Source organism: Podarcis gaigeae (genome assembly GCF_964106915.1).
Source record: "Podarcis gaigeae genome assembly, chromosome: 7".
Taxonomy (NCBI): domain Eukaryota; kingdom Metazoa; phylum Chordata; class Lepidosauria; order Squamata; family Lacertidae; genus Podarcis; species Podarcis gaigeae.
The window spans coordinates 23,036,043-23,048,938 of NC_139683.1; the positions used below are offsets into that span (position 1 = coordinate 23,036,043).

The 12,896-nt window shown below is 44.6% G+C and overlaps 1 protein-coding gene across 4 annotated transcripts in view; it reads left to right on the forward strand.

Annotated features, from left to right (window-relative positions):
* The first annotated feature begins 1,054 nt into the window (after nucleotides 1–1,054).
* Nucleotides 1,055–12,896, forward strand: part of NCALD (neurocalcin delta) — a 53,370-nt gene continuing 41,528 nt past the window's right edge. The window contains exon 1 of one of the 4 annotated variants that reach the window (XM_083749860.1): nucleotides 1,055–1,242. The gene's annotated coding sequence lies outside the window, so the exon portion shown is untranslated. Of the gene's footprint in view, nucleotides 1,248–1,621; nucleotides 1,936–2,020; nucleotides 2,165–12,896 lie in introns of those variants that run through there. The other 3 variants (XM_083749859.1, XM_083749861.1, XM_083749862.1) reach the window with 3 other exon arrangements.

Genomic DNA, 12,896 nt, shown 5'->3' on the forward strand with positions numbered 1-12,896 from the left:
ACCCCCTGGAACTGAGTTCCGGCACCTCTTTGTAGTGTACCAGCAGCTGTATAGTGGCATGGCGCCCAGGGCTGTGTGTCAGAGGCTTCGGGCTGCACGCCGTTCATAGCTTTGTGTCAGAGGTTATGGGGCAGCGAGGCGGAGGCGACGCTTTAATGTGGCCGCAGCGGGTTGTCCATCCAAATGAAAAAAAAAGTGGGAGTTCCTGCACCTTTTTCTAGAAAAAATAATACAGCATAATACTTTTGGGAAGTAAGATGCAAGCTAGTTTGTTGACATTTATCTCAAATCTCAGGTGCCTGGAATAGCATTTTTCTGAGGGCTGCCCATCATTTCATGTTCTGTACTCCTGGTACAGATACCCACACAAAAGCACATCTAATAATGTATGTGCGGCACACGTCCGTTTAAATTCTGTCAACTGAATAAAGGCCTTCTGTCGTTGTTTTAAACCCATCCGAGGCTGATTATTTAATTTTAGGCTGTGCATACCTTCCTTGAAACCAAAGGTAACACACATCACTAACCACCTTTAGTTCTTCCTAGTTTCATCTGATCAGGCTGTGGGACATTCTATCAATTGACGTATTTCTGAGATTTTATACCTTGCTTTTCTATCTGATGCTTTTCATTCATTTCTTTTTAGATTAACATTTATAAGCCGCTTTTCCCATCTCCCGAAAAGTGCAAAGCAAGATGCAGCAGCATAGCGAAACGAAATGGGATTAAAAAGAACCTCACACACCCAATTAAACAGATGCAATATAAAAAAATAAAAAGTAAAATCTGGCTTGTACGTTCCCGACCGTGGGCTTTGGTCTGCCTGCCTGTTGGAAGACTTCCTCCTGGACAACATTTCTGGTCCCTTGCCGTGGAGGAGCCCGACCAGATCCCCGGACGGGTTCCAACGTGCACACACACCCGCGTGTGTATGTTTGTGTGTGACAAACGACCTATTGAAATGGCTTCCGCGCGCCGTGCTGCGGTTGCCACGACAACCAATGCTCTTTTGGTTTTGCATCGGGCCATGTGACAGCGACTTTGACGTCAGCCGGAGGCAGGCGATGTGGTGGGAGCTTGGCGAGCCGGGGGAGAGTGAGAATCTCTCTGCTGGCGGTGGAGGCTGCCGGGCTTATCTCGCTCGCTCTTGCGCGCGCTCGCCGCCGCCTGCCTGCCTACCTGCCTGCCTGCCTGCCTCGGGCTGCCGGAGCATGGAGCACTGAAGAGCTGCCTTTCTGCACGGTGAGGTAAAGAAAGCAATAATATTATTATTAGTATTAGTATTAGTATTAGCATTGTTCTCTCCCCGCGCGCCAGGGCAATTCCACGCCTCGCTTTCCTGCCCGCCACTATTGCGCTTGTTTCGGCCACTTGGCGAGTTTCCCGCTGGAGGAGCCGCGGAAGAGGCGCTTCGACTTCTCCCTCCACTGACTTGAACCGGCGGCGGCGGCGGCAGAGGGAAATGAAGCGGAGGGATCCCAGGCGGGACACTTCTCCAGCCTCCCGGGATAAAGCGCGTGTGTATGTCTGGGTGGGGGAAACACGAGTTGTGTCTGGAGCCACGCTTCCGCCCAGCTTCCCCAAGGCTTCGGGGGAGCCTCGGAGCTTTAGGTCGAGGCTTTCAGTGCGCGCTCATGAATTTGCCTTCCTGATCCGATTAAAGAGCCCGCTTTGGCCCAGGGCTCTCTTTTTACGCAGCGCCTTGGCGGCGCTTGCCCGAACGGGGCCCCGATCCTCGGTGTGGGGGGCTTCCTCTCCCAGGTTACGGGCTAGACTGCAACCTGACCAGGGGGTTCCTCGGGTGGAAGTCCCGTTGAATGCCCTGGGAGGGAACTTCTCAGGGCGCGCAAGTGTAAGGAGGCACCACCGGCTGATGGGGAAAGGAAGGAGGTTAGCACAACAAACGCTGAGAGCTGCATTCTCTCCCCTTCCCCGGTAGGCGAGATTTTGTTTCAGTTTGCAGAAGCATCTTATTTTTGCAAGGGGAAAAGGTGGTAAACAGGCTGTAAGCAGCAGGGAAGGGGTCTCAGGAGCAGCCTGACAGCGTAATCTGAAATGTGTGCTGCTGAGATACTAGATGAAAAGTAGTGAACTGTGTGGCTCTTTTCCCACTCTGCCAATCCCACTTGTAGCTTCGCCTTTCAAGTTCTTCTGCGGCGGAAAAGTAAGTTGCAAGAGCTAAAAAAAGGATACCTCAGTGGAACATTATTTTTCTTCTTCTTTGAATAAGTAGAAGGCTGCTTCCTCCAGTCCCCTTTGTTAAAGGAAGAGTGGGGGGAGATGGTTGTATTATGTGCAGAAATATTATTTGCAGAAACCTTGATAATGGAGGATATGGATATGATTGGATATGGGTGTTTGCCAATGTTTTCCACCTTCAGAACGGAGGAAGGCTCATGAATTAGAACAAAGATACAATGCACTGCTTGTCTTTTTCTAACCAAAAGTGTAGGGCTTTATTATTACTAGCAATAAAAGAAACCACATTTCTTTGAAAAGTCTTGTGGACACTGCATTTGAAACATAGCTGGCAATTTAAGTGTGCACGCATGCACTAGTTAAACAAAGGCGTGAAAGTAATGTGGTTAAACTTTTCAGGGATATGAATGAAAGCAGCTTTGAAAAAATTATTGCAAGTTATCTTGATTTGGTGTGAAGATTTAAGTGAGAAAGCAACTGTAGATTTGATTTTCTGGGAGTTGGAGAAATAAATGCACCGTCTTTCTCAACATGCTTATGCTGAAACTTATTTAAGTTGTTGTTTTATATTAACTTGTGAATGATGTTCTTTTTTAAAACTGCATTTTTTTGTGTTTGGCCCATTTGTGAACATTGGGGGTTGCTGCCCAGTTTCCGTGCTTAGGTAAAACGTAGCTAAGCAATCTCAATGATTGCAGCTGTTTCAAAGTACCACAGGGAATGTAATTTTACTGATCTATTAAAATTCTACATGGAGTCCCTCCAGGGACAAACAAAGCCTTTTAAACGCCCCACTGTGTGTATTAATCAGTTCCTAGACTTGAAGGCAGGACTGTGAGCCCCTTTTGCCTACAAACAGTAGACCAGTTGTTCAGTTGTAGGGAAATATTGCTTTGAATAATTGCTTTCAAGTGTAGAAACTTTATACAGTAGTCTAGCCCTTTGACTTCCTGAATTGCTGCACAGTACTTGAAATCCACAGTCCTTTATTTGCTTGAGAATAGTCTTGTTGGGTTGCATCCTCAGCCCTGTATTTACTCTGAAGTAGCCCTGCTCCAAAGCAGTGAGTTGTGGAACTGGAATGAATGTAGGAGGTGTAGCAACTAGCTCAACATTTATTAAACCTCAAGACTTCTGGGCTTGTGGCCAGACCTTGTAAACTCACACTTTTGAATACAACCACACTCTGCATCTGAAGTTCAGTTGAGCAGATGAGTTATTTGGTTTATTATTGAAATCCTTTTCGTGGCTAGTGCACATGTATGTTGTAGATTTATAGAATTTCTATCTGAAGTCCACAAAAAGGGTTCCCCTGAAACAAGGATGGGGAACCTGCTTGGGAGTTCAACACCCACCAGCCCTGACCAGTATGGGCATTGCTAAGACAGGAGCTGTCATGCAACAACCTCTGGAGTGCCACAGGTTCCCCATTCTTGAAACTGAAGTGGCTGTTTAACACAACCCACACCTAATCCCAGATTGGTCCCTTTGTTGGAGGACAAATGTTGTTGTAGTTGCTCACCAAGTGTTAGATTTGCTGGTTGGAAACAGAAGTAACTGTGGGCGCTTATGTTCTCAATCAGGGTTTCACAAACCTGGGTCTCCAGCTGTTTTTGGACTACAGTTCCCATCATCCCTGACCACTGGTCCTGCTAGCTAGGGGTGATGAGAGTTGTAGTCCAAAAAAACAGCTGGAGACCCAAGTTTTGGAAACCCTGTTCTAAATCCAAAAAGTATTCAGACACCAGAGTTCTTCCACTCTGCCAGCTCCTGTTGTATAATAACCCCAAGTTCCAATGGATGTTATGCAGGGAACATGGGACGAGTTTGTGATTTTTTTCCAGGGTTACAACATCAGAAAGCGATGGAGTGCTGTCTCCCTGGAATGGGGGATGCTGTGATGGGGATGTCAAACCTGTTGCATGTCAACCAGTCATGTCCTAGTGAAGAAGCTGGGGAGGGGAGGGGGACCATCTTAAACATACCTCCTCCTTTATCATGCAGTATGGCATGCTTGCTTGAAACATCTATTTTTGTTCTAGTATGCCCAGTTTCAAATTTAATTCAAAAACTTCTGAATAGTGGGGACCCTGTCTGGGGGGCACCATGCATGCCATCCACGTCTTGTGTGAATTCGCCCGCTTGCGTAGTTAAGCCAAACCTGGACTATTGGTGGTGGCATGGAGCCTATGCATGAGGCTGGGCAATCCAGATGGGCAAAACGATTAACTATATTGCAGCATCAACATTGCAGCTTCCAAGCCAGCTTTCACCAACCTGGTGTCCTCCAGATGTTTTGGATTACAACTCCCATCAGCTCTGGGTTCAATAGAGTTTGTTAGGGTTTTGCCCCTTGTATATCTAGACCAGTGTTTCCCAACCTTGGGCCTCCAGCTGTTTTTGAACTACAATTCCCATCATCCCTGACCACTGGTCTTGCTAGCTAGGGATAATGGGAGTTGTAGTCCAAAAACAGCTGGAGGCCCAGGGTTGGGAAACACTGATCTAGACTGGGTCTGTTTGTGAGACATCATTGGACAATAATAGACTGTCACTTGGTCAGGCATGTTCTGGTGTGCTCGATCCTCCTTAAATTCTTGTTGGCAGGACTAGATGAGATCATTTCAGTATATTTGAAAAACCTAACGATGCCACTCGTGATTATTATTCATGTATAATTCAGTTTGGTTTCATTTCCATATTGGCCACCGGCTATAATAGAAATGCAAAAACGCAGTGCATAACATTTTAACAAAATCCATATTTTACAGATTGTTATGAAGGGCAACGGAAGTGCCAACCAAAATTAATCGTCATCATAGCAGCCGCAGCTTGAATTTCAATGAAAGTTGTATGAGTTGAATGTAAGTTGCTGACATGAGTGATACTTCTTGATATCTGTTAGCTAACAAAATTAATGAGCTGATCAAAGCATGATTAAGCATGATTAAGTAGGATTAAACATGTTTGGTTTGTACTAACAAAGTAGGTGCTCTTTTGTGTGTGTGTGGAAAAACAGTCATTGTGTTGTCCTACTTGCAAGTGATTTGAAAGCAAAACTAGTCGTTTCTTTTGGCTGTGTTCACACATAACATTAAACCATAGTTAATGTTTAATTATGTTTAACTGTGTCTCAATAAAATGAGCAGTGTCCCTACCTCATTCCTCTCCAGCTCCTTGGCTGTGCTGCACCGGGAGAACAAACCACAACTTTTGGCCTGTCACGCCACTTGAAACTGAGCTCAGGGTTTGTTTTCCCCAAATAAATGATGAGCAGGAAGCCAACAACAAACTATGGCTACCACCTGCAGCTTGCTTGGAGAGCCGTAAACCATGAGCCCAAGTTCAGATAACAAAGACTCGTCATTTGTTGTTCATGGTGTGACCAAGATTGGGGGAGAAGAGAAATGGGGATATTTAAACACTATGCGCCAGCTTGCCGCTTATTCATGTTGAACCATAGCTAAACATAAAATGTTAAACTTTGATATGATGTGTGAACCATTTCATAGACTAGAGATAAGAGAGTGCAACCAACCAAATGTTATGCAACCTTCATTCACTTCCTTGGGCCTAAAATCCCATTAAAATGGGAGGCTGCACATTTGCAGTGTTAAATGGATTGGACTTGTAGGCTGTGCTTTTACATTTGAATATGCCTGTGGGGTTCTGCTGAGCACTGTTCACCACTGCCAGCACCATATGTGTTATCAATTTCTACATAATTCCAGCTAGTTATGGGGCTTTGTTACTGTGGCTTTATTGCTGCTACGATCGTACGAAACAAGCAGTGGTCATCCAACAGGGATAGAGAGAGCTGGAACAAACCAGGCACATGGCTGCCCAGCATCTAATTATTTGAAGCTGTTGCCTTAGCATTTGACCAGTTAGTTCAACTGTGAATAGAGCTATCCCCCTCTGCCCCAATGCAATGGTGGCTCCTAGGAGTCAGAAGAGTTTCTACACCTGTGTTCAAAGTGGGATGGGCTGGTGGGTGGTTCTCAAAAGACTTCAGTACGGAATAACCCCAAAATTCTTCTTCTTCTTTGGCGATCACTCGTAGCCAAGTAAGATTGTCTTCCATAAACACGGTTTTAACAATGAGTCCGTAAGTGACTGTGGAGGCCAATTCTGGATCCACACATCCTTCCACAGCGGGGACATTGGTGGGAGTTGATCACAGTGTGGATTTGCCAAGCGTGCCTTCCTCTTAGCACATTTCTCCCTTGCATTCTGAGTTTGAGTGTCTTCAAAGCCCATGACACCTTTGATAAAGGCTGTTCTCCAACTGGAGCACTCGCAGGCCAGTGTTTCCCAGTTGTCAGTGTTTATACTACATTTTTTTTCAGATTTGCCTTGAGACAGTCTTTAAACCTCTTTTGTTGACCACCAGCTGCTTCTCAGGTATAATAAGCATCAGCATTGCACAGGACAGAAATGACTTCTGGCAATCAGATTTCTTACCATATAGTGAAACCAAGTTTGTCTGCAAGTACAGCACTGGTTCCTGCAGATTTAGTCCAGGAGGCAATGGCCATGGGATAGACTGTACTTCTCAGGGGTGGCGTGTCTTGGGAGAAGAATACCACGTTGCCATCTCCCTTATGGTGCAGACACCACCTGGCAATTATGCAAATATGTACCCATTTGCCTAATGTGCATCCCTGTGTGGGGACATATTATAGAAGTCAACCCACTTGGTTGTGGCTCACCATGATTTTATAGCCTGATTTGCAAGTAAGGCTGGATACTGTAGAGTTTCTTGGAGTTCTTCAGTGGGATAGACTCCCCCCCCCCCCTCTCCCCGGTTTATTTTATAAATACCAGGGCTTGCTGTTTTGGCAAAATATTGAGTACTTAAGAAACTGGCTATTGGACCATTTAGCTCAGTGTTGTCTGCACTGATTGACAGTAGCTTTCCAGCGTTTCATACAGGGGTTCCCCCCACCCCAGCCGTCCCTTGAAATGTCCGGGGTTGAATCTAAGGCCCTTTTCAAGGAAAACATTTGGTCCTTCATAGAACTGCAGCCCCCTGGTCTTATCTAACAGGGTTCTGAAGTATGGGCACAATTCTCACACATATGGTGAAAGCTATATATACTTGTTAACCCTGCTCTTAATTTTTGCCTTCAACTGCATAATCATTCGCATCAATGGAGTCACAAAAGAATGTTACATTTAATGATTTTTTATGTCCGCATGTTCCTGTGCATTTTGGGGAGGAGACCGTGCTGCTGAGAGTCCATGGCAAAGACCTGTTAGCTTGCCAAAGCCCATACTCCAGACCTCTGAGGTGGTCTGCTGTATACCATTCTCTCTGCCACAGGGCTGTGCAACTCACCAGAGTGCGTTAGGCCTCTTCACTGAGAGTGGTTTTGAACATTATGGAATAGCAGGTGAGGAGGAGGAATTTGTATCCAATTTTTAATTTATTACTTATTTACGATATTTGAAGCCCAGTCTTCATTGAACATTTCCTGTCCCAGAGTGGGAAGGTAAAGTAATAAAAATAAACCAAAATACAAAAAAAAGATACAAAAATTACCAAATCATATAAGCAGGTCCAGTAAATAACATATTAACAGTTTTGTCCTAAGATAAACAAGCAAAACCACGACAACAAGCATTAAAATTCCCAGTTCAGATACCTAGGTGAACACACACACACACACACACACACACACACGATTCAAACGGATTAAGCAACTAGCATTCTTAGCAGCAGTTCCCACCCTGTTTTCCCCTCATGGCAGCCCACTCACTTCCCCTCTGTCTTTCACATTAAGAGGGCCCCACTCTGTGGCATCTGACTACCGGTAAATCTGGCTCCTTCTGCACTGCACAGTTAAAGCAACACCATACAACTATAAACAGTCATGTCTTCCTGGCAACTGTGGATTGTTAAGAGTGCTGGGAGTTGTTAGGAGACCCCACCCCCCCCGCCAAGCTACAATTCCCAAAGTAGGTTAATAGTCAATCCCTCGCCCCAAGGAACTCTGGCATAACAAAAGGATTAAATTTATTTATTTATTTCTTGAATGCAAAAAAAAACAAACACCCTCTTGCATTGACTTAGTGCACCAGCAAACATTACTTGGGGCAGGATTCTCCCCTTCCCCCCACACCTCTAAAATTGGCAGGGGGACCCCCCATATCAGTGTGTGGGGAGAGAGGAGGAAGAATTCTTCCATCTGGCAAGCTGATTTTCTTGCACATACAGAATGTCTGCAATAGCGTGACGTTGAATTTCACTTGGTCACTCTTCTGTGACATATTGGTTGCTCCTACCAAAGGGCTTACACTGTTGAGGATTCTATGGACCATCATGGCTGTCTATGTATTCCCCAGATAAAAACACGGTCCTCCCCCACCTTTCTATATGGCTTTCTTGGCATTATTTATCCCACAGGTTACACAAGGATTTGGCACGTGTCCCTCCCATTAGTCTTAATTCGAGGTGCACGTGCCAATCCTTTGCACGCACTCTGGGATGAATCTGCCTGCTTCACATATCACCTCTTTTTATCCATGGAGATGACAGAGTCTTAGTCATCATTATAAGAGACACGGAGCATGGTTTATAGCGCTTTCCCTTAAATAAAACATCAGCCAAAAAAACAAAACAAAACAAAACCCATCATGAAATCTCACCTGCTCTCATACACTGAGTTTATTAAAACCAGACAGAGTTTGCAAACAGGCTCAAATTCTGAACGTAGTTGATCTGGTTATTACTGTGCTTTGTTTAATACGTGTATGCATGTGATGACCTTTGATGGGGGAGGTCAGTGGCAATAAATAAAACGTCAGTCCGGTTTCTCAGCTACATAGGAAGCTGCCTTTATACTAAGTCAGACCATTGGTACTGTATAGCAGTGGCTTTTGTTGGATTTCAGACAGGAGTATTTCCCAGCCTTACCTGGAGATTCAGGGATTGAATCCAGGGGCTTCTGCAGTTTCAGCCTTTCTCCAAATAGCACAAGTAACCCACACATTTGTGGATGGGATGGAGCAGGACTGCAAGGTACCACCATGTGAGGTATAGATGGGCCTCACATTCAGTGTGCTTGGCCTGAATTAAGGGGTGAAAGGCGGCGTGAGTTAAGAGTTTCAAATGGCTCAATAGAGCCCTGTGGGGATCTGCAAGCATGTGTACACAATGTATCATCTATGTGTTGTTGTTGTTTAGTCGTTCAGTCGTGTCCGACTCTTCGTGACCCCATGGACCAGAGCACGCCAGGCACTTCTGTCTTCCACTGCCTCCCGCAGTTTGGTCAAACTCATGCTGGTAGCTTCGAGAACACTGTCCCACAATCTCTTCCTCTGTCGTCCCCTTCTCCTTGTGCCCTCAATCCTTCCCAACATCAGGGTCTTTTCCAGGGAGTCTTCTCTTCTCATGAGGTGGCCAAAGTATTGGAGCCTCAGCTTCACGATCTGTCCTTCCAGTGAGCACTCAGGGCTGATTTCCTTGTTTTAAGGAAATCATCTATGTAGTTTTATATATATTTTAAGAAGAAGCCTTTCGATAATATTTTTGTTGAGCTTGCAAAGGCAGTCGGTTCCGTACTTAGTTGCACCTGTTTCATTTATTGCCTTTTCTAATCTTAATTTTAACAAGTGTAATTTAGCATACCAGGAGAATGAAAGGAATCTAATACTTTTTTTGAGTTTTAAAAAATGAGCAGATATTTGACACCTTTCACCAACCAGTTTTAACCACAACCGGACCTCTGTGGAGTTTGCTACAATCAAGACTCACTTTATAAATCAATCCCAGATGTAATCATCTGGCATTCAGTCATTACCTCATGGTCTCTTGGAACCCCAAGTACAAAAATTGAACCCAGAATATTTTTGGTTTTCATCTCCTCAGGAGACTGTTCTGCAGAAGTCTCTGCTGCGACAGTTGATTGCTGCAACAGATTATTAGGAAAAGAGGCTGTTTGGGCTGTACTCTTGCTGCAGTTTAACAGAGCAATACCATTTTGCCAAGGCAGGAGGGAATTGCATTGTTACTACATTGATGAAGGGGCTGCCATCTCCCATACATGCCCAGGGGAAAACTAGAAAAGACCAAAACAACCATCTGCCATCCCTGGAAACTTCACCAGTGCCCACCAATCAGGAGTTATGCTGGCAATGAGGTCACACATAGTGGGAATCAGTTAACTCCTTCCTTCCTTCCTTCCTTCCTTCCTTCCTTCCTTCCTTCCTTCCTTCCTTCCTTCCATCCTCCCTCCCGAAGACCTCAGTGACTGGTCAGGCATACAAGGAATAAGGCAGTATCCCAGGCCCAAGTTATTTAGGACCTTGTAGATTAATTCAAGAACCTTGAACTTGGCCAAGAAGATTAATGTGCTGGAGACTTCTATTTTAAGTCTCCCTGCAGCAGGAGAGGAGGAAGTCCCCCTTCAATGCCACACTAAAGCCTATCGACAGGATGACACCATGAACCTGTAACCTGGCTCTCCTTGCAGCCCCTCCGCCCTGGCCATCCATGTAACCACTTGCTGTTTTGCCTAGCAGGCCAGCCCAACCACCAGTGGTGAGTCCCAGCAGCATGACTGAAGTGTTCTGCTGATGAGTTGTCTTGGCAATGGCCAAGAAACTTGGTATTTGCTTCTGCCAAATCCACCTCAGCTGGTGGATCATGAGTATAGCGTTTCATCTCCCTAAACAGTAGGGAATAAAAACTGAAGTTAGAAGATCAGCAATTTTGCAATCATTTTATACCCATCCAATAATTTATGTAGTCGGATTTGCATTTCAGACAGAGATATGTTATGGAAATATAATTAGAAACCGGAGCTCAAGGATGATGGAATGTAGCATTTCCCAGAGGAAGCCTTGTGGAGAAGCATCTCTCATCATAATATGGGCTGAAATTCTATAGTTAGAGGAAAGGAATGTGCTCTTATGGTATTCCTTTCTTTTATGTGATCTCCCTGTTTCTTTTGGCTGGTTTATCTTCATTCTTTGGGTAAACTTTACATCCACAAAATCATTTATATAACATTCAAGATCCCCCTCCCCATACTGGCATTCACCTTGATGTTTGTGACAGGATTTCAGTTGTCGCTATAGTGTTGGAGATTCTAGTTACAGGTAGGTAGCTGTGTTGGTCTGCCGTAGTCGAAACAAAATGAAAAAAATCCTTCCAGTAGCACCTTAGAGACCAACTAAGTTTGTTATTGGTAAGAGCTTTCCACACGAAAACTCATACCAATAACAAACTTGGTCTCTAAGGTGCTACTGGAAGGAAATTTTTTATTTTGTGTTGGAGCTTGTTAGGAGTTTGACTAGCAGCCTGATTTTAGCAGCTCTCTGAATACAACTGAACTATTGCAATCTTTCCCAGATTTTGCTTTGGTGCAGTGGTTACTCACTTGCGGTGCATCATCTAGACCAGGGGGAGCTAACATGGTTCCTTCCAGAGATTGATGGCCTACAGATCCCATCATTTCTGACCATTGGCCATGCTGACAGAGGCCGATGAGAGTTGTAGCTCAACAACTTCCAGAAGACACTCAGTTTGTGGATACATTGCAAGTGGGAGAAGTAGCTCTCAGAACTCAGGAAGTACAGAAGTTGTTTGGAAATTGCTGCATTAGTGCCATGGGTCTACGCCAGCTGATACCTGTATAGTTGCCCTGGGCAAGCTGGAAAGTGGATTTGTGCATGCCTGGTCATATGTATATTAGGACTGAGCAATATCTGGTTGTGATATATCACCAGCTAAACATCGCAATATACCAATATATAACAGTGTCTGACATAAGGATGCTATATAGAGGCACTGGCTGGCTTCACGGCTTTCCCCACATTGTGTTTTTATCACAACACACACACACACACACATCATGATTCACAATATATTGACAGGTCAAAAATTATGAAACCGATATCACGATATGGACTTCAAATCGGTTTTGGATGATATATCGCCCAACCCAAATGTATACAGTTGCTGCATCAGGCAGAGAGAACAATTTGCATGAAATAAATATAGAGCAGCCCTGCCCAACTTCTGACCTCCAGTCCTGAATTCAGCCCATCTGCTGTGTGCCTTCTCTATGATTTTACAACTCCTCTATGCTTATGCTTATGCTCATGCTTGCTCCAAGTGCCGGGCTGATAACACAGTAAGAATATCAAAGCCCTATACAGGGCTGCTGAGCTACGTACAGCCTTCTGGGTCAAAAGCTGGGTGGGCCTGGGATAGCAGATGCATAAAGCTATCTGCCAGTTTGGACTCCTTGGGAAACCCTGCCTTGAGTAAACATGGGAGGGCTATGGGCCGATGGATGTGAAAACCTGATGTTGCAATTGGTGTGCCTGCACAGAATGGCATTTTATCTTTTCTGCAGTCATGCTATATTACTTTTCTGGGCTCAAATCCGACATGAAACATAAAGCTAACTGAAATACACAAGAAAGCAGCCCAAACTTCTGTAGCTTTTAGTGAGTTGCAAATGTACAAATAGCTCAATGCTATCTTCCTGGGAATGTTTAAAATAGAAACATTCTATTTATTCCAGAGTTCAAAAAACAGTGGTGAACTCAAAACATAATAGCTCTAGCAGGTGCTGCTGAGGAACTAAGTATTTGCTTCATGCTGGCCTACGTGATTTTTTTTTAACAGTGGGAATCTGAAATGACACCATTAATTATAGGTATCAATTATATTATATAATTAG